At 51.3% G+C, this 21,519-nt stretch overlaps 2 long non-coding RNA genes across 3 annotated transcripts; one reads left to right on the forward strand and one right to left on the reverse strand.

The window, feature by feature from the left end:
* Positions 1–696: 696 nt before the first annotated feature.
* LOC103549047 (uncharacterized) lies at positions 697–18,320 on the reverse strand. Of its 2 annotated transcripts, none has more exons than XR_544417.2 (4): positions 18,177–18,320; positions 2,267–2,475; positions 1,806–1,945; positions 697–1,489 (listed from the first exon to the last, which is right to left on the reverse strand). It is a non-coding gene; the product is annotated as an uncharacterized lncRNA (long non-coding RNA). The 2 variants fall into 2 exon arrangements; XR_011522661.1 differs by lacking the exon at positions 18,177–18,320 and adding an exon at positions 17,533–17,727 and having other exon boundaries at positions 700–1,489.
* Positions 9,506–14,520, forward strand: LOC139073660 (uncharacterized). Its single transcript, XR_011522662.1, has 2 exons — positions 9,506–9,676; positions 10,379–14,520. It is a non-coding gene; the product is annotated as an uncharacterized lncRNA (long non-coding RNA).
* Positions 18,321–21,519: the final 3,199 nt, after the last annotated feature.

The following is a 21,519-nucleotide window of genomic DNA, read 5'->3' on the forward strand; positions in this document are numbered from 1 at the left end:
CCCCGTGGCCAAGTGATTGAGTTCCCACTCCACTTCGCTGGCCGAGGGTTTCGCAGTTTGGATCCTGGGCACGGACATGGTACCGCTCGTCAGGCCACGCTGAGGCGGCTTCCCACATGCCACAACCAGAGGGACCTACAACTAGAATATACAACTAGGTACTGGGGTGCTTTGGGGAGAAGAAGAAAAAGAAAAGATTGGCAACAGGTGTTAGCTCAGAGCCAATCTTTAAATAAAAATTATGTCATATCTATGAAGGAAAATAATCCAAACTGTTAGCAAATTTATCAATATCACTCTCCGCAAAAGTGACACCAGAAACCAGAAGCTGCAGGAAGGCAGCCGTTTGATGAAACCAAACAAGAAAGAGAAGCACGAGGATGCTCAGTCACAGAGGTGGGGCCTGAAAACGCAGTGGACCACAGCAACGTGGAACCAGAGAGCACGGGTTTTGAAATCAGACAGACCCCAGGGGTTCAGCCTAGGCCCCCACCAACGAGCGCTGTCCCGTGGCCTCCTGTGCCTCGGCTTCTCCATGTTGGAGCCTTTGAGGGCCTGTTTTGAAAAATGGAGGCCAGTTTGTAACCAAAATGAGTTTGCTCCCCAGTGAGTTATAAGTCAGACGCTCCACCAGCAGCAGTCATCACACAAAGCAGAGCACATTTGCAGCAAATTAGGAGACGACACAGAATTCTATCCACAGTCATGGCTCCCGGAACAGAAGGAGGCGGGTCCTTTATTTCGGGTGGGGAATGAGTATTTGAAAGGGAAGTTTTGTCATCACACAGAGGTGGTACAACCTGGTGCAGGAGGCGTCTGAAACATGCTCTCACATACATCGCATGTTATGCTAACGAGGCCTAGGCTCCTCCTGGGGCGGAGGTTTCAGTGTTAAGATGAGGAAAAGGGCATTTTCTGGTCATCTTCAGGTCGTCTGCGCAGGCACTGCCCTTGCAGTGGGGCTGGGGCTGGCTCAGGCCAGTCGGGGCTGGCATCTCCTCCCAGCAGAGCTCTGGAAAACAGTCTTGAGGGAGCGTTAAGCACCTTCAGACTTCCTTCGAGCTGCTTAGGGAACAGACCGGTGACAAAGCTGCCACAGTGCCCGGCACACAGAAGCCAATCAGTAAATGGTGTTGGTTAGCTGAGCGCCTACAATGAGCCAGCACTATTCCAGCGCAGGAATTAAAGCGGGGAAGAGAGAAGTCTTCATCTTAATGACATTTATGCTGGGGTTGGGGCAAGCAGCCAACAAACAAGTAGGAAAAGAGGGAGAGGAGGAAGACGGGCTCAGGGTTGGGGTGAGGGGAGTCAGAGAGGGGTATTCCCCGAAAACAAACACCAGGAGAACGGGGCAGAGGTGTCTTGCAGGGGGCAGCTACTCCAGCTGGCCCGTCAGGGAAGGACCGTCTGAAGTGGTGATGTTTTCTCCAAGTGCTGGATGATGAGGAAGAAAGGCAGAGCAGGTCAAGGTTTTGGGAAACCTTTGCAGCTGGAGGAAATGGCAAAGAGAAGAGGCTGTGAGATAAGAACAAATTTTGCATTTTCCAGAGGCAAAGAGGAGGCCCGGTGTAGTAAGTGGCAGGAGAGGGGTACAGCATTAGGTCCAAGATGGCGATGGAACCAGCTCCGGTAAGCCCTGGGCCCTAACAGGGTTTAGATCCTATTTGAATTACAATGGAGATGTTAGGAGGGTTTTAAGTGTGTGTGTGTAGCGGGGTGAGAGGGTCTGTAAAAAGAACACTCTGTCTGACTTTGAGGAAGGAAGGAGCGAGCCCAGGGTGGAGAGAGCACGAAGGCAGGCCTACCAGTCAGGAGGCAGCTGGGGCATCTCAGGTGAGAGACAACAGTTCCCTGGACCAGCCTTGTAGCCGTAGCGGGCGAGATGTGCTTGGACTGGGGACGTATTTTGAAGGTAGAGGTGACAGGATGTCCCAAAGAATTGGATCTGAAGGAAAGAAAGAAATGAGGGCTGATTCCCAGGCCGTGACAGGCTGAATGTAACACCATTGCTAAGACAGCAAAGAGGAGGGGAGGATGGCTGTGCCAGGATTGTCAGACAACTGCCTGGGTATTGGACCTACAGTCTGGAAATCAGGACCAGACCTGGGAGATAGTATTTGTATAAAGTGTAATGTAAGCTCACGTTACGTAAAACATCCAATTCAGTTTTACCAAAATGAAAAAAAAAGTATTAACAGGTGGTATTCACTGTTATTGTGAAATTAGGTCTTCTTGAAAACTTTTATTTAAATGAGTCTTAACCTACCTTTATTGATATACAAGGGTTTGCTCAGTAAAAACCGTAATTTCTCTGTGATCATCAAAACCTGATAGAGCAAGTCATGATTCAATTTCAGTATCACAAACATGGTTTCCACAGCAACAAAATTCTCACAGCATGCAGTCACTGATGCTAGATAAAATGCTGCTTCACTGGTTCGTATCTTCTGATGGGTGTAGTTAAAATGGTTTCTTCTGGAAGGAAAAAAAAACAGAGAGGCAGCCTCAGACTTGTATTTTTCTTGGTGCATTGAATGATGTCCAAGCTGGCATGGTATCAATTATGATAAACTGATTTGGGCTAAATTCCTCTATCTTGCTCTGGTAGAGTCCTAAAGATAACCCCGTCCCATGAACTCAGAGATGTGATGTTAAGTGACAAATGCAATCACTATGCTACATACCCAACCTCACAGATGATGTGAGCGTTGGGCTCTCAGGGAGTCACCTGCTTCTACTCAAACACTGGTGAGGTCTGTCTTGAAAATCAACTGTTTGTTGATGGCTAATTACAGAGATGCCTACCATTGATTAAAAGTCTCCTCTACGCCAGGCTTATAAATTATCTTGTTTTAACCTTCCAAACAAATTTGAAAGTTTTTCATTTTAGAGATAAGAAAACTGAGACTCAAAGAGATTGTTACTTGCCCAGAAATAGAACCTGGTTCGTATGCAGCTGTGTCCGTGTCTAAATGTAGTTCTCTGCCTGGTCCATTATTTGGTGCCCATCAGTACACCAGCGTCATGAAGACGATGAGGATGGAGGTAAAGGACCATCGTCCCACGACTGCGCACAGACGGTTGACCCCCGTTATTTGCAGTAGTTGCACTCTATAAAGTCTCGGGAACCCTGAATTAACAAACACTGAGCGTTTGCTCCTAGAGGAAATACGGGGTCAGGTTCCTGCCTCTCTGGTCACAACATTTCCATTGACCACCCAGTACATAACCTTGTTTTGTGTACCTTTCTCTTTAAAGGCTTCTCATGTAATACACGTTGTTAATTCACTCACACTGAACTCGTGGCCAACGTCACTGAGGCTCGTGCCCGAATGAAGCTCACCCAACACGTGTTTCCTGTGTGAGGAACATCCCGACCTTGCTGTGCTTGGGACGCAGACAGCACTTCAGCCCTCTGATCAGGGGTCATTTTAAACATGAAATCACCAGCAAAAACCAAAAAAAGAAAAATGGGGAAAACATGGCACTGAATAGAGTACGGAACGGACACCTGTGGAGTGGCAGGGGTTGGGGGGGGATTGAAAACACACGATCTGACGTCAGGAAGCTTCTAGGCTGTTGGAAAGACAAGAATAACACGCTAAACACGGACGGCCCAACTAAGGGCGAGGTGGCGAGAGGGTTTGTGTCAATCACGTGTTCCCCCTTGTTCTATCCGTCTCCAGACGTTTCAAGCACCAAAAATACTTTCCATGTGAGCTGCTATCAGGGGAGAGCAGATCAGCCTGAAACAGGGAAGTCTATGAAAATAATGACCGGACTTCTCAAACGCAGAGTAGACACTGTACCCTGAAAGCCAAAGGGCTTTTTATTTGAAGAATCAGCCTTGGCTGAGAGAAGCAAAGGGCTCCATGGACTTCTACGAGCTGGGCTTTACTGACCAAGAACCCAGTTTGGTGGACTGAGTGCCGAGCTTGCATCGACCGCCACAGAAGAGTGGAAAATGCCAGCTGATACATCTGTCTTCCCACCCAAAAAGGAAATGAAGATTTAGCCATAGCAAGAGGAGAGATTCAGAGAGAATAAGGCGGGTGTGGAATAAGAACAAGACATGGGCAGTGAAACCTGTTCCTGCTGCCGTCAAGCCTCAAGCCTCAGGGGGAGTGTGGTCACGACCCTCGGTGTGTTCATGGGACCCCTGATAGCACTTTCCAAGGCAGAACCTGAGAGAGCAGCCAGTCTCGTGGAAAAGCTTTGATCCTGGATGGCGCTGGAGCAACATGGCTCTTGCATCAGGGCTCAGCAATGCCTGAGGGAGGGGGGCAGGCAGACAGGCCCCAGCCCAGCCTTGCAGAGTCCTGCTTACTGCAGAATCATGAGGAGAGGCAACTGGGAGTTTTGAAATCCCAAGTAGGGGTGTGGAGGGGCTGTAGGAGTTGGTGAGTCACAAGGAGTCTAGGAGCGGAGCAGGAGGACACAGTGTGGGCTTCATACTTGATCACACCACGGCAGAGACCAGAGGCAGCAGCAGCTGCCAGCCCCCTGTGTCAAAGGCTGGGCAGGACGGTGAGGCCTCCTGGGTGCGGCCACGAGTCCCCAAAGCCCAGAGAATTGCAAGAGGAACCAGGGTACTCCTCAGCCTCCTGCACCCTGAGGCCACTGCTGGGGAGATAAAGGGAGAACTCTGAGTTTGACAGCATCTTACGAAAAGGGCAAAATTTTGAACTAGAATTAAGGAGTTACCTTGACATGGAAGGATTAAGAGCCTTAGGCTATCGGTAAAAATCAAGTCTACAAATGGGACTAAACTGAGTTTAATTACAGAAAAACAAAGAATATTACATTTCTTCACATCCGATTTGTGGCTGTAACATTCTGAACTTGCTACGTGGGCTGAATTGTGATGCACCAACCAGGAGCCCTGCAGCCTTCAGCGTTGAGCGACGTGAGTGAGGCCAGGACTGTGCAGGGCATGGTTGGGAAGGAAGGAAAATGCGGTGGTCTCCATGGCACGCTGGGCCCAACCAGAAGAGGGGGAGGCAGGGCACCTGGTCCTAGGCAGTGCCTGAGGTGCACAAGGAGAGACCTGCCAGTGGGCCAAACGCCGGGGTCACCAAGGGTACCTGTGAGGTGAGAGGTTGTGTGCTGGGAACTGTAAGCCCTGCAGTGGAGAACCTGGTGGATTTGCTTTTCTTGCCCGGGCCATGCTCCTTAGAGATTCTGCTCCCAACGTAGCTGGTGGGAGGGCAGCCATGGGCCCCGAGCCCACCTGCCTTCCAGCGGCCCCCTCAACTACATGGATGGAGGGCTGCAAGTGCCAGACCCAAACAGGCCAATCAGGAGCCCCTCCCAGGAGTTTGGAATTGGGACACAAGACTCTGGTTCACCGACTCTCCAAGTTGAGTGTACGTGAGAATCACATGAGACCCCCCAGCTCCCCCGCCATACCTTCAGGACGGGGGCTGATGGACCTTTGACCTTGACAGTGGCCAGATGCAGCAGGTTTGGAGCACAGGATACTTTTAACAAGCGTCCCCAGTGAAGCTGGCACAGAAAGGCCATGCACCACAAACTGAGAAACAGGCCTCTGGATGGGGCGATTCTCCAGCGCTAAGGTGGGCAATGTTAGCCACGTCAATGGTGAAGCAGAGGGGGGAGGTCTGGGGATAGAGGGAAGTGCGTGGTGGCAGGGGCTGGCTAACCAGTCACGCTTCCCAGCCTGTCTCCTTTGCTCTCCCACTCCAGTAATGACTGGGATCTCCAGGCACCTGTGCCCAGTCTCCTTGGAAGCCAGGAGGTCATATGACATGCTCTTGGTCAATGAGAGGTGCATGGAAGTCTGCTTTGTTGGGGAGGGCATTTTGGGAAAACTTCTGCCTTCATAATGGAAGGGTAGCACGGGGGCAGTGGCCCGTTTTCACTCTTCTTCCTGCATAGCACCTGGAGCAACAGTCATCTGCAATCCATGAAGCCGTAGGCACAAACACAGAGTCAACACCCGAAGGAGACACAGTGGGAGAAAGGCCTCAAGGGATGGACCCAATGCCACCCCCTTTCATGTGGCACATGTCCATGGGAGGAAATGTTTCAATCTTGAGTGACTTCGTAGAAGAGTAATCAGGACCATGGGAATAAAACTGTGGGTGAGCACACTTTCCAGGGAGTCCTGGAGTTGTGTCAGGGACAGGAAGAGCCATCGCTGCTGCTGGTCTCACCTAACCACCAGGTAGAAAGAGCTGGGAGCAAGGAGGTGTGTATAGCAATCAGCTCAGAAGCAATCTCAACAAGGCGTTCAAAACAGTTCAGAAGAGAGCTCACAGCCCATCCGAGGAAAGGAATCTGCTAGATTTTCCTTATTGGGGTAGTGAACTCCCGTAAGACACCCGTAATTATCCTACAGATTATGCCACCATACACAGGCCAAATGAACTTCAAGACACCAAGTCACAAAAAAATGAAGTCAATAGGAAAGGCAATTAAAATCCTATGACAAAACCAGGGAGCTTTATCACAGAAGGACCTCAGCCTGTAAACAGTGGCTCAGGCTTGAATCGCCTCGTCCGTACAACTGAGTTGAGGCATCAACAAACACAGCTGATCTGAAAATGTCTTCTACTTGGGAGGGCACAGTCGCTCCAATCCTAGAAAAATGATTCTTGTCTTAGACACGGGTGACTGTGTCTAAGTCCCAGCCCGGTAATCCAGGATAATCCTCCCACATGAGCTCCTTATCCACAACGGCAAAGCCCTTTCTCCTTATCAGGTGACATTTACAGGTTCTGGGAAGTAGGACCTGATATCTCCGGGTGACCATAATTCAGCCTGCTACAGAGACGTACTGAGAAAATCTAATATACTTGATTTGTGATTTTAATTTACCATTTAGATATGTTTAAGTTTATAATCAATGTATGAAAGTTGAGGGAACTATATTTTTGATTTATTGGGACAAGAAGTATGTGAATATTTAAAGGAATGTTGCTTGTTAGGAGCTGGCCCCATGGCCGAGTGGTTAAAGTTCTGTTCACTCCTCTCTGGCAGCCCAGCTTCCCAGGCTCAGATCCCGGGCATGGACCTACTCCACTCATCAACCATGACAAAACAGAGGAAGACTGGCACGGATGCTAGCTCAGAGTGAATCTTCCTCACCAAAAAAAAAAGTCAGTTTTTAAATAAAGTCATCAGATTAATAAAGTAGAAGTTCAACAAAGTAGAAACGGTTGCCACCATTCTCCTCCACACAGAGTCTCTTGGACTTGAACAAGTCCATGACGTCTTCTACTTGACGTCTCTCTTGATCTACTAGGGATGTGTGTCCCAGGAATCCTTGGTGGACTGTTTTCATTCCTACCCTGAAGGATGAGGAGGGAATCAGAATGGATGCAAAAAGCACGCTTAAATGTGTGCACCCCTTAACGACGAGAGCTGGGTGAGCAGGACTGGGCAGTCGGCACACGGGTCACCCGCAGCGGTGGGCAGTGGCAGACGGCACAGGAAGGCCCTGAGCTCACCGGTGCTGCGTCTGCCTCGCGATGATTCTGTCTCGTGCTTGAGGGTTTGGTTCCTTTAGCAACGGCTGCTGCAGACACTTTGTTCCCTCTATTCTCACTGACCGTGCTAAAAGTGGCCTAGGGTTAAAACTCCCTTTTGAAGAGGCTTTGCTGAGATGCGTTTTCACAGAGGACGCCCCTCCATGGGGCACAGACTGAGCTCAGGGATTCCCGTCCTTATCCAGTTGAACATCAAGACAAGAAAGTTCTGAATATAAACAACCCATTTTGCCCAAGGCGTCTGTCCTTCCCCTCAACGCATTCTGTTCCTAAGGCCGTTCCCTTCCTGGCCTCTGGTACTTCTTCCCGCCCTGCCTCCTCAGAGACGTCTGCGTGCCCGAGCAGGTAGACGGTCCCACTCGTAGGATTTGCATAAGTTGCGTGATGTGGGGCTCTCTGGGAAAGCATGATTGATCCAGGAGCCTCGGAGCCCCGAGGACGTCCTTTGTCTTCCCTGCAGGTTGCCTTTTTGGTTATTTTGTGTCTATGAAACCACATCCACCACTCAAGAGGATTTTTCCTCTGGTCCTATTTCAATTTGCTGTGTGGTCAAAATGTTGGGCCAATGCTTTATTTGCGCTACTTTCCTTCTTGAGAATGACTTTACTGAATACAATGCACGGATGAGTCATGGTAACTCAAGGCCATGAGCTCCATAGGTTACACCAAATATTATAGAGTATTACTAATTATGCTGTACGTATATGATCTTCAAGATACGTTATAAATAAGAACTCAGTCACCTTCCTTACTGAGTAATCAGATCCACATGTCAACATGTCCGGCCATGTTTTCTGCAGTTGAGGAAATAGGAGGGAGACAGCAGAAGTCACTCACCCCGGGTCACAAAGAGGCATCCCGCGCCAGAGAAGAAATACAATCTTTCATGAAGACCGGGTAAAGTACAAATTGCTTCAAACTAGAAACACTTTAATAACGTCAGTCAGTATAAGTTTTGAGTCACTGGAACAGCATTTCCTGAACTCTGGGAGTCTCCTTGGACCCCGTCCACTGGAGTAGAAATGAGCCCCAATCCAATTAAGCCTTTGAGAAGAAATGGAGTTACAAGGTGCCCACAGGGCATTTTTATGTCTCCAGAGATGTGTCGACGGATGTGAGGCAGAGGAGGTGGTCAGGAGCGCTCCCTGAAATGGAGGGGAACGAGAGGGGAGATCGGTTAGTGACCAGGACGACTCTGACCAGGACATAGAAGCGTGTGCTTTTCCCTTCCTGACCCCGTGTATGCTTCCTAGTGCTGAGTCTTCCAGGTGCTGGTGGAAGCGACTGGAGGGCTGGAGGGGTGTGCAGGAGAGCCCGGATCTGGGGGTCCGAGGGGCGTCGCAGGCTCCTGGCTGCAGACTGCACTGTACGCCCCCCGATGGTGTAGTCGCTGCAGTGCCTGGCGTGCGGCCATCCGACCCCGGGCTTCCTCTGTGGGCATTCTTTTTGTGCCATTGAGAACGGTGTGCATGAAATCTCAAAAGCCAAGGCAAGGGCAGTGACTAAGTTGAAATTCCCTGAAGAGAAAATGGGGGAAATTTCACACAGGTCCCACCCGGGTGGAAAACAATCAGTCTTCAAGTTTGAGGAACTGACCCCATAGGCACGTAAACTCGAAGAGCAGATGGAGCGGGAAAACGCAGTTCCCAGGTCATCCCAAAGCTGTGTCACCATAAACCCCCACAGGCCGGACCCTCATTACCCCAGATCACCTGACAAAACCCGCATGGAAATCCTCACATATCCGGCAAAGTGCTTTTCAAAAATCACATTTTTCAATGAAACTAAAACATGAGACAATTCTGTGGCTGGATAGGCGAAGGCACATCAGTGCGGGTGTCCAGGGAGAACGTGGGAGGAAGAAGCTGAGCAACATCTCTGCTGCACCCTCCGGAACCCTCCGGAACCCTCTGGAACCCTCAAGACTTCAGGCCCCGTCTGTGACACGGGGATGACAAAGCTGTCCGCACCTCAGGTGTCAGGAAGCTCACAAGGGGACGTCGCCGGGAAGGCACTTTGTAAACTAAATAATTACTCAAACGTGACGTCTACGTGTATCCATCATGACAAGAAAACTCAGTATAATGGAAAACCTGGATTTTCTCTGATGCTGTGGCCGTGCCCGGAAACACGTGAACCAGGACCAAGTGGCAGCTCGGGGACAGGTGGGGGCGAGGACGCAGCCCAAGGGGCCTCCTTGTTTCATTCCTTTTGCTGGACAACGTGGGATGTGGTGGGGTCACGGGTAACCATCGGCTTCTCAGCTTCTCCCAGCAGAGACCTCTCCAGGTTCGCCACGTCCTCACTAAGTGAAGACGCCGTCTTGATAATTGAGGTGATTCCGAGTGTAGGCCTTGGAGCCAGACTTCCCAGCCTCCAATTCTGGCTCTGCCACTCACTGGCTGTGCAACCTTTGAAAACTGCTGGACCTCTCTGTGTCTCATTTTTGCCGTGTGTGAGAGATGGTGACTGAGCCTACACAGAAAATGCTCAGTGAATGTTACTAAACCATAGTTCGAATGACTTTAATCAACTAAGCATTACTTAACCATCTAAGTAAATAGGGAGTGTTTCCTTCTTTTTGTCCCTTGAATAAGACAATTTCTCCCTGGAGTCCACACAGAGCCCATGCACACACTGAAAGGCGCCCGCTCCTCAGGACATACCACACTCAGTGCAAAAAGTCTCCAAGACAACAGTGTAACTGGGATGCCCTGGAACTGATCAGTGAACAACCTGTTCAACCTTACGTGGCAGTCGTGTCTCCGAAAGTCATTCTCCTTTTATGGAAAAAAACAGCTGTTGGGTTAGAACTCTCTAAATTCCTTCATAATCCTAAAATATTTGTGATTCTTTTGTTCTTTCAGGTCTTTAAACTGCCTTCAGGGTCAGAGAGACTGCATTCCAGCCCAGGGCCCATGCTGGGCCAAGCAGAGATAAAGAGCCAAGCGCAGAGTTCCCTCAGGCTCCTGGGATGGGACAGATAAGAGAGCATTCTCGTACACAGCTTTGGCGAGGCTTGCATTTTACGGCCAGGTTGGCGCCCTGCCCACAGCCTCCCCCATGGAGGACCCGGTGCTGTAAGACTCAGCATGAGGGGACCGAGCCTTCTGGACGGTCCAGGCAAGAATCAGCCTCGAACGGGAGCCGGGAGGCCTCGCGCCCTCACCAGCTATGGCACAAAAACAGCAACGACTTTTTACACCCTTGAAAACGAGAGCCAGGAAGGTCGTTACTAATGGGGATTAGGGTGTGAGGGCAGGACCCCAGCCGCTCGCTGCTCCCAGCCCCTCCCCCCCCTGGCCCGGCCCAGACACCACAGCAGGGCCCCTGCTCCCCTCCCTGGCCCCTGGCACATCCTGCCTCTTTGTCCTTCGTGCCTGTAAAGGAGCCACTCTTTCCCCTCACGAATCACGGAGCTGCAGTGGCCCCTGCCTCACAGCACGCATCCCTGCGCTGGCTCAGTGGTTTCAGAAGTCCCCTTCTTGGGGGCCATGTGATTGGACCTCCTTCTCAGAACAGTCTCAGAGGAATGCGGTTTTTGCTCACTGGCCTGAAGGCACAGCACGTGTTCATCTTACAGATGGAAGCCCCAGAGAGACTGAAGGTTTTATGAGAAATTTTATGAGAATTGCCCGGCGTGTCATAAACCCAGACACAAGAGTGTGTGTCAGGAGGGCCGAAGTTCCCCGAGACTGTGGAAGGGATCCGTGAGCACTCCTCACCCTGGGACACTGCCTCAGACAAGCACAGCTTGGTGTACAAAGGTCTTTAGCTTTGCACTCTTTTTTGATCTACAAAACCCTATGAGGTTGTCAGGCGGTGTGTTATTATAATTCCTGTTTTAGAGATAACAAAACGAATGATCGGGTGGCTGAGCGACTTGTAAGTCACATAGCCAAGAAGCACCAGGAGGGTAGGCGTCCCTCTCTCCTTGGCTCCTTCTATAAAAGACGTCAGGTGTGCGCGTGGCGGGGCGGAGAGTGAGGGAGAACGCTGCCTGATGAGAGGCTGCAGCACACTTGCCTCTGGGATGCCAAGCACCTATTAGATGTCTTCTGTATGCACGGCACAGCCCCAGCCCCCACGGCGAGGCTCCCTCACGGTTCCACAGAGCTGTCCTCTGAGGAGGGGAGGCCGGAGACTCACCTGCGGGTCTCGACTCCATCGCCCCTCGGTTGGTTGCACCCGTGACCACGTTGATACGAAGCTCTCTGGGAGGGCAACACCTGGCCTGTTGTCTTTCCTGCCCGGGTCACCGCCCGTGTACTCAGAGCACGCTCCGCGCCAGGTCCTGCTAGGTGCCCAGAACACGAGACTTGAGATGGGTTGAGTGGAAGCCCAGAAAGACGGAAACAGGAGGCACAGAATGGTGCCTGGAGAGCAGCGTGGGCGGGGGGGCGAGGAGAGCACCTGATCCCACACACACTTTGGCTTCGTCAGCAGGGAGCAGGAGCGGGTGGCTTTGTGCCGAGGATGGCCAGCACCATGAAGCACATCTCAGATGCCGGCACAGCGTTGTGCTGACAGGAGGAAGCAGTTCTGGGTCCGGCGTGTCTGAGAGCCTGGGCTCTGTGGTGCACCCTCCAGGGCCTGGTTCCAAACCCTCTTCACCTCCTTTCCTGGTCTGTAGAAACCGGGCTGTGAGGTCCGACAGCACAGTGCTGCTGGGAGCGTCCGCCCAGTGGCTTCACGTAACGGAGGGACTGTCAGGGTTCCAGGCCTGGCGCCGCCACTAACTCTGGTCCTTGGGCAGTAAATTGGTTCAGACCTCAAGGGTCTCACCTGAGGATTAGACGACGCGTGTGACCCTTCAGCACAGGCCCTGGCACAGGGAAGCACTCGGGAAGCGCTGGCCGGCACCACGCCGTCCTCCAGACCACCGGCTCCCAACAGAAGGGCCAATTCTTCGAGGCAGGCCCTTTAACCCCTCTTCAAACCCGAGTTCCTGCTCCTCGGGTGAGAACCAGGGCACATGGCGCTGTCCCACGGTGCCCCCTTCCCAGGCTGTGCCGGGGATCGGAACATGCACCCCAAGCCCACCCCTCTGGCATGGGGCTTACCTTGAGCTGAAGGCGGCTGAGAAGAAGCAGACCCAGGGCAGCTCTCTGGGCTCCCGGTCTCCACCAGGAAGGGCAGGCTGACTCTTCGTCACAGCAGACGGCTCTCGACTCGGCAGCGCAGGGTCGACACCAGAGGAACCCAGGTACCGCATCGCAAAAGCCCTCGTCTCCCACTGGTTCCCCCAACATTTACTCTCCCGCAGTTTGCTGCCCCTAAAAGCCTAGACCCCTTTTCCTTCGTCTTGTTGCTTCTCTATGAAGATATTGCTCTTCACTAAGATGCTGTACGAGCCCCAGTTCTAACCGCCCCTTTGAGTTTCTCCTCATTGCGTTCTCCCGTGTGTGCACCATGCGTGCATTAATGAACTCTGTTTTTGTCTTGCCAGCACACCTGTGTCAGTGCAATTTGCAGGCCCCGGCTGGAGAGCCCGGGAGTGCAGAGGAAAGGGCTTTTTCCCTCCACTGTGGGTGACCAGTCACCCAAACAACTCCAGTCGAACTGCTGTCAGGAGCCAGACCTCTTCTGCAGCTGGCGTGGCGTGGTCCCCAGGTCAGCAGCACGCGTCCAGATCCAGGGCTCGCCTCCCCTGTTCCCCTCACCGCTCCTGTGGGTTCAGCGTGAGGCTGCCTGAGGAGGGGCACCCAACAGCTGGCCCTGGTCTCATGAAGACTGCTTGGAGCACAGCTCACACCACTGTCCCTGGGATCACTGAGGACCCTGGATCCCTGGTGTGGTGAAGGTGACCTTGAAACAAGCTTGGTGTTTATGAAAACAAGGTCTGTGATTTTTAGAGCTCTCCTATGAGTTCAAATTCAGCATTTCTTGAGCTTGCCAAGTTCTAAACAAATCGCTGTGGGAGGATCAGACAACGCGAGACCCTCGTCTCTGCAACACGAAGCAGAGAGCTTCGGAGACTGACCAACATCAACAGGATTCAGAGTGTGTCTTGAAAGGAAAGCAATTTGTGACGACTGCACGACGTTGGCGATCCTGCCGTGGCGTCCCGGAGACAGAGCTCGCCGGGGCGAGGCTGGGCGGAGGGACTCTGTGCTCCGTGCAGTGGAGCAGAGACCTGAGGTCAAGGAACGGCAGGATGCGAAGACCCAAATTCCAGCAGAATAAGCAAATGTCCAACTAGATCCATCCTCCTGGACCACAGAGACTGCCTCCTTCTCATCTTTGTATTCCCAGGGTTTGGCTCAGAGTGGACACTCACAAATGTTGGAGGATGAGAACAGATATTCCACAGTTTTTAACAAGAAAGATTTCTGAGTTAATGTTCTTATATGGAGAGGTGTGCATAAGGACATATGTAGGCATAGTATATACCTACCTGAGTACACATATGTGGATATAGTCAATAAATGTATAAATTTGGCTTATTTTATACGACAGTGACTGACTGACTGGTACAGCATGAGCTACTGAGGAACCAGTTGTCCTGTGTGTGTCTCTTTACCATTAATGGTAAGAACCAGTAGCCACTGACGTCCTCTGAGGATGAGTCCAACACGTACATTCTACGTGAAGAAGAGCCAAGCATTTATTTCCAGGATGACTAAGCATGTACGCATGTGTGTAAGTTTATTTTATAAGGTCATGTAATTTATAGGAAATTATATCTGGATTAAGACTGATTATACTGCACTAAAGAATCATTTACTGGTTCAATTTGCAATCCCATTTTCCACCAGTTCTTGCTGTGAAATTCTCTAAGGAGCTGCTTTGCCTGTACCTGTCAACAGAGTTGTCTGAGGAAGTGTGGTCATAGCTGCCATCCAGAGCCGCAGACTCCTACCCTTCGAGAGCAAAAGGCGAAGATACCTTCCAGAAACCTAGAACCTTCTCAACACACTGCACTTGAATTCGTACATCATCTGAGTCCTCGAAACTTGATGGAAATTCATACTTTTTGAGAATATTATTTGCCTTTTGAGAGTGCGTATAATATCACAATCAGTCTCTTTCGTTTTCTGGTATTAGGAGCAATAGGAAAAGTTCAAGAAAACTCAAATAGTAAAATGCTATCCCTCTATTTTTTTTTTGGTGAGGATGATTGGCCTTGAGCTAACATGTGTTGCCAATCTTCCTCTTTTTGCCTGAGGGAGATTGTCGCTGAGTTAACACCTGTGCCCATCTTGCTCTATTTTTCGTGTGTGGAATTCTGCCACAGCGTGGCTTGATGAACGCTGTTTACGTCCATGCCCAGAATCTAAACCTGCACGCCCTGGGCTGCCGAAGCAGAGCCCGGAAACTTAATCCGCCCACCACCAGGCCAGCCTCTATCTTTTTTTTTAGTGAGGAGACGATAGAAACCAAGTTCTACAGAATAGTGAGCTAACGTTTATTCTTGGAAAATTTTCTAAGCCTAATATTAAGCATGTGGTTTGAGAGGCAATTTTTTTAAGCGCAATTATCCCTCGGGGCCAATATAAGCTTTCAGAAGCACAAAATCCCAAAATAAAGTAATAGGCCTTTTTAATGGTGATTCAGAGTGATCACCCTCTATGCAAGAGTCTTCGTGAGGACACTGCCCTACTGGAACTCACAGCGGCCCGGAGGGTGTCAGCTTCCTTGCTGAGCCGCCTTCACCTCTGTTCTGGTCCCTCCGGTTTCCCCTCTTCCTCGGCTCTCCTTCCCCTGATGATTTCTACTTTCGAGAACTCCAATACCCTGTGAAATAGTGGTGATGTTTTGAAGCTGTTACGTCATGGGTTTGTCATTCTCTCTCTTTATACATCATGAACATAACGGCCATTCTGCCAGTACAGTCCAAGGGGAAAGGAGGAGAGTGAGGGACACTTGGGCAGGGCGGAGTGCCAGGAAGGGTTCCTCAGGGAGCAACAGCGAGTGGAATTCCTGCCCTTTTGGCCTTGGTGGATGACGGAAGGAGAAAAGAGACAGAGAGCCGGCAGAAGGCTCAGACTTGCAAGCCAACACTTCAGTGGCAGAAATACCCACATGGGTAGAGGAAAGGCTGGGATCACTCTGGGCCGACAGCATGTCTGGGATGCAGCCGCATCAGCCTGGAGAAGGAGCCGCAGCGCAGCGCTGGTGGAGGGCAGCGGTCAGACAGAGCACGTGAGGAGGCACGTGCTTCAGGGCCTGCACAGGACACACACTGTAGCTGGAGGTTTCCACGTGCTGTGTTGAGGGACTCTGAGACCTGGCATGAAGATGAAGCCATTGTGGACGCTGGGTCCACTGTGTCCTGTGCAAGGTACCAGGATGATGGCCAACGACCACACAGGTACATGTGACACTCAGATCTTGTCTCTCCACCACAACAAGTCACATGAACCTCATACCCCTCATGTCAAGATGCCACCTTGACAGGAGCAGTGGGTGGCAGGTAAAATAAAAAGATGGAGCAGGTCCCTGAAACACACTAACCCAGGAGATAGCGAGGTCATAAACTGTCAAGCTTAACGTTGATTTCCCCTTGTGTTAAAAGATAAATTTTTTTAAAGATAAAACCATGACTGTCGTGTGTTAAAGATTTTATTAACTCAAGTTATGCGGAAACTGTAAGATTTTACAGCCAATTCAAAGGAGAATTCAAACACATCCATATTTACAGGCCATCAGGAAGACTGAAATGACTACCAAAAATTGGTCAATATCCACAGGGTGGTAATTAACTGCATCTCCACCAGACTCAATTTGCAGATGTTTATATTGCTATCAGTATTCCACAACTTACAGAGTTATAAAATAGCTCAAAGTCAACGAAAGGCAACAATAACCCAGAAAGGTGTACCAACCATCTGTTTTGCTCATTCCAGAGTCTTTCACGATTTTCCCCGATATCTGCTGCCAAGTAGTGGGGACTCTTGCAGAAGTTCAAATCAGCTACGGGAATTGAAGTTGTATGTTCTTTGCGTAGTTCAGAAGTGATGTGTACATTTTGCAACTCTCTATGAGGTCACCTTCCGGGGACACTACGACCGTCTGCCACCAGCACCGTCTGGCTTATCCCTCCCAGGTGTTCTGTAGAGCTGGAGCTGACGCCCTGAGCCGCAGACTCGGCACCGGAAGCGCTCCTGTGCAGGGCCGTCTAAGCCAGCGCCACCAGGGTCTGGACTTGGAGGAAGTGAAAACTCTTCTCGCCAATGGGAGCCAACCCCACTTATGTGACAGACCCGAAGCCATGCTCCAGGGCTCGTGTCACCCGGGAGAGTGGCCCTTTAGGTTTCCTCTGGAGCCCCTCCCCCTCGGACTCCCATGAAAGATCTTGTGGGTCAGACCAAAGGGGCAGCTGAGTGACAGGAAATGGTCATTAGGGCCGTATTTCCATCCCCCAACAATCGCGAAAGCTTCCCTTTGGTGATTCTGGCCTATCGCCTGTCTGTCCACCCATCCGGTCCTCCGTTGTTCACACCAGCCCAGGCCCCGCTAGGCTTCAGGCAAAGAAGCAGAGCTCCCTAAATCCTGTCAGCTGACACCTTTCCAGGAAATCCCATCTCCCAGTCCAGGGAAACAGCATGGTGTCTCGGGGAAGCAGCAAGACGCAAGCTTCCTCTCTCCAGGCAAATTGTCATCCTCCATGAAACAGGAGGATGTGGCCTCACCACCTCTTGACCTGCTGGGCTCCACCACGTGGCTGGGTCTCAGGTTCAGGCCAATTGCTGGCAACACATGCTCTCTCCCTCCTACTTACACTCTTGTTTCACTTCCGCGTCAGTCATTAAGGCAAACCTTACATTTTAGTCCTTTCTGGTTGGTTTACTAGTATAATATCACCCTTTATCCTATTATAACCAATATTATGTCATAATCCTAACTTATTTATAACCTGATGAACCTGGCTCCTTTGACGATAATTGTCTCATTCTTCTCTCACTACACACTGGTCATGAATGATCTCATCTACTCCTTGGTTTTTATCACTTTCTTCTCAACTCCTGATTGCCTACTGGGTTTTTCTATTTTGTGATTTATAGCTGGGGTTACTTACAATATCAAACCCAACCACATCGACCTCCCGTAGCATCTGCTCCTCTGATTCTGAGCATCATCTTTGTGACAGGCACAGCGTCCCAGCTTCCCAGCGTGATCATAACCTGGGCCCTTCCAGCTTCCTGTTGTTCCACAAACATTGTTCTTTGTCATGCCAGCGCTTCGGCTGGAGACATAAAGAAGACGGAACGCCCTCCAGAAGTTCAAACCAGTGTATAGGAATTGAAAAGAGACATATTCAATTCAACACATGGAATAACTTTCTTAAAACTTTTGTTTCCAAAGTTAAATAGGCTATTGCAGGAAACAGTGAACTTTCTTGTCCTGTGCTGTTCAAGCCAGGCTAAAAGCCCATCGTATTGGGGCGGGAGAGGACAAATAAAGAGCCTCTAGGCACTGATGCTTTCGGTTACCTGTGGGGACTGTGAAGAACCAGCTCCAGCCACAGCAAGATGGAACCCTGCAGCTGCCTCCTTCTCCCCGTCTAAGGGGAGGGACCCTGGCTGAGGAGCGGGGGAGATGGTAACCGGAGGAGGCGATGAAAGGAGACGTCCTCGATCCTTTCCAAAGGACTAAAAAAGTCCAAAGAACATTTCTGTTTGGAAGCCAGGATTTAATTCACATCATTAAACAAATATTTACCTGGTGCTGGCGATGTGAGTAGTGAAGACAGAATGGGAGGCTGTGCCGAGGGCACAGCACGGAAGAGCAGAGGAACGACGAGCAGGAGCTCCCTCGGGCCGCCAGCGCGGTGCTGTTCACACTTAGGTTACTCTGGAAAAGTCCTGCTATTTAATTTGAGGATTAGCAAAACCGCAGTCTCTGTCCTGCTCCTTCAAGTTAGAGTTACAAGCTCGTCTTTCAGGTCTTGTGCTTGTGGCGTAATGGAGCTGGTGACGCGGCTCACAGGCCTTTGCCACCTGCTGCGGGAGGAGGTGTGTGTGCCTTCTCCGGCCGCTCTGGATATAATGTTACTTCCCCCAGGACAAGGATTACCTTCAGATTTGCTCCAAGTCTAGCACAGAGCCAAGTATATTAAATGCTTGTAAAGATGTTCGTAAAAATGACAAAGGGGACTTTCCTTCGTGCAACACTTGTCATGTTTCCGTCTTATTCTAGTTACAGGTGAAGAACAAAGTGTTCACTCAACTCTTGTTCCAGTTTGTACGGATGACAAAAAATAGACGTAGAGACATAAATGTTTGACTGGTCGTACGTGAAGAACTCTTATCTGGAAAGGAAGATGATGACCCTAATGATTAATTCACTGAGGAAACACATGAAATGAAGCAGATTCTCATCTGCTGTTTCAAATCTTGCAACGGGGTGGGGGGGCGCTCCTAACCGTTGTGTCAACCAGGAGGTTTACGGCTTCTCAGATGAGATGTTGACGATCGCGACTGTTTCCCAGCAGGCTGTAACCACGGATTTCTACCAAAATAGGAGATGAAGATGTCCGCCTCTGTGGCTGATTTGTGCACGATCCCAGCATCTCTCCTGCCATTGTTTCTTCACGTACAGCCTGGCTGTGATGACCCTTGTGTCAGGCTACCTCCTGCAGTATCACTAAGGTCAGCAATATGACGTTAGCAAAGGATATCGAGCTCTCTGTCGTCTGCTTCAGAGGAAGGAAGCCTGAGCCGCCAGCGACGCGACTCAGCTGGCATCACTGTGGGCCCCGGCAGCAGAGGAGCTACAGACCCTGGTGAGCAAGGCGGATGAGGCTCCCAGGCCTGCACCCGGTGACTCGGAAGCCCGCCTTGACGCATGAGACACAGGGAATATTGGTTGGTGCCCGCTCAGGTTTCTCTGCTGCCTCAGTCCTCCCAGCCACCCTGCTGGCTTACGTTGACCTCAGGGCAAAACCGTGAATGTGGAGTAACTCCTGTTGCACCCTTCCCATCTTCTCTCTCTGTATGCCCTTTCCTTGCAGGTGGTGCCCCCAACTAGGACCAGGTACATAATTTTGGGGGCCGAGTGCAAAATGATACTACAGTGTCTTTTGTTCAAAAATTAAGCATTTCAAGATGACAACAGCGGAACATTAAACCAAGCATGAGCCTTTGAGCCCTTTTAGGTGGGGTTGCCTGTGCAAACGCATTGGTCTCAGGCCCATGAAACCATCCTGCCTCCCACTCCTCATCAATGGCCTCAGTCTCCTGACACCTAAGCCTCCATAGGAAGCCTCGCCCTGGGGCTCTAGGGGAGCTGCCTTCCTGCAGCGCCCATGGAGCCTTCCTCCAGAACCCTGCCCTCGCCCCACTCAGGGGGCTTCATCTGTGATGACGTGCTGCTGCCAACAGCGCGATGCTGAGTAGCAAGGAGCATGCACCAGGACCCAACGCCGAGCCCCCTGCGGAAGAGTGTGAGGCTCCAGGACAAGCTTCCAGGGACGTATGCAGACCTTTTCAGTGACACGCCCCTCACCTTTCCCATCTGTGGCTTGGCCATGCCTGTCAGGGTGTTTGTGGTCCACACCTCTGTCTCATGTTTACTGAGCACCTGCCATCCGACAGGCTCCGTGCTAGGGTCTGGGAACCCAAGGGTGAAGGGGGTCCTCCCCAGGCTGTGAGGAGCTCCCGGCTCCTGGGGCCGGCAGCCGCAGAGGAGACCCTCGCAGAGCAGTGACCAGGGGGAGAGATGAAGCATTGCAACGACGTTGGAGAAGGAAGTGCAGGCGGTGAGGGGGACGGCATCAGAGAGTTTGTTTATTTTCAACCTTTCTAAGAGGTGAAAGCTGAGCCATTACAGCACAGATGTGCAGAGGCACAACTGATTTTATTCCTAAAATTGACTCAGTGTCGCTGTAAACCTCACAGTCTGCTCACGGGGGGGCCTGGTTCCACCCCACTCAGTGTCCCAAGGGGAATCGCAACAGGCTGCCCCCAAATATCCTGCTTTGGCGTGTGGATTATTTGAGCTGAAGGCCCCTGAGAAACAGCAGATGCAGGCAGGGTTCTCTGAGCTCCCCCTTTCCGCCCCAAAACAAGGAATAAATTCCCCACAAAAAGACGTGCCTTTGCTGTGGAGGGAAGAGGAGAACATTCTCACCATGGGAGTTGGGGAGGCGACGCCGAGACAAATGGTACTAAATGCCCCGTCTTCCGTTAGTTTCCCTCAGACATCTATAGCTTCCCCAGCATCCCCCACCCCTGGAAGCCCCAGCCTCCTTCTCTCCACGTCATCACGTCTCCACAAGCTGCTGTGCTTTGCTGAAATGGCGTCTAAGTTCTCAGGCCGAGCTGTTTCTCTGGGTCTTCATTTCTCTTCTGCGGAGGCCCCTGTGCCGCGTGAGAACGTCAGCATCAGGTAGAAAGTGCACTTTCCTCCTGCGAATCTGTCCTTATCAGTTTGTCTCGGGCTGAGCCACTAACCTGGGAGGGCAGAGAAGTCCCTCCCTCCCTGGAGTGCTCAGTCTGGGGCCGGACTCTTCCAGCCACGTTCGTGTGTTTTATTTCGGTCACCGTCAAGCTCCAGCATAACCCTTCTGGGGTAAATACCCAGTTAAGTGGAGGTTCTGCCCAGGCCCTCTGCAGTGGCCCCTCTCTCTGAGTCTCTGTGAGGGGGGACAGGGAGCGTGTGGTCCTGTGACAGGGACGGCCACTCTCCAGAGCCCCACTCACTGCCCACTGCCCTATGTCCTCTTCGGATGCCGGGCTCTCTCCTGGTGGCCTGGCGGTCACAGTGCAAGATCTAGGGAGGTACCAGGGTCCCACCCTGTTGGCAACCTCAGGCTCCCCGGTGGTGGGACCTGGTCCTGTGCTCTGGCCTCACCTGAGTGTGGAGCTCGGTGCAGCTGCTGTGGGTCCACTTCCCTCCCTCAGCTGCCCAGCCCCGCGGGTGGAGCGCCAGGCCCATGCCTGCTTCTCTGCAAGGCCTGCAGCCCCTCCAGCTATCCCTCGGAAAGCCTCTCTAGAATGTTCTAGAACAGTCTCATGTTCCCTGTCCCTGCTTCCCACCAGATTCCAACCTGATGCAGAAGCCA

This window comes from Equus przewalskii, chromosome 9, assembly GCF_037783145.1.
Source record: "Equus przewalskii isolate Varuska chromosome 9, EquPr2, whole genome shotgun sequence".
Taxonomy (NCBI): domain Eukaryota; kingdom Metazoa; phylum Chordata; class Mammalia; order Perissodactyla; family Equidae; genus Equus; species Equus przewalskii.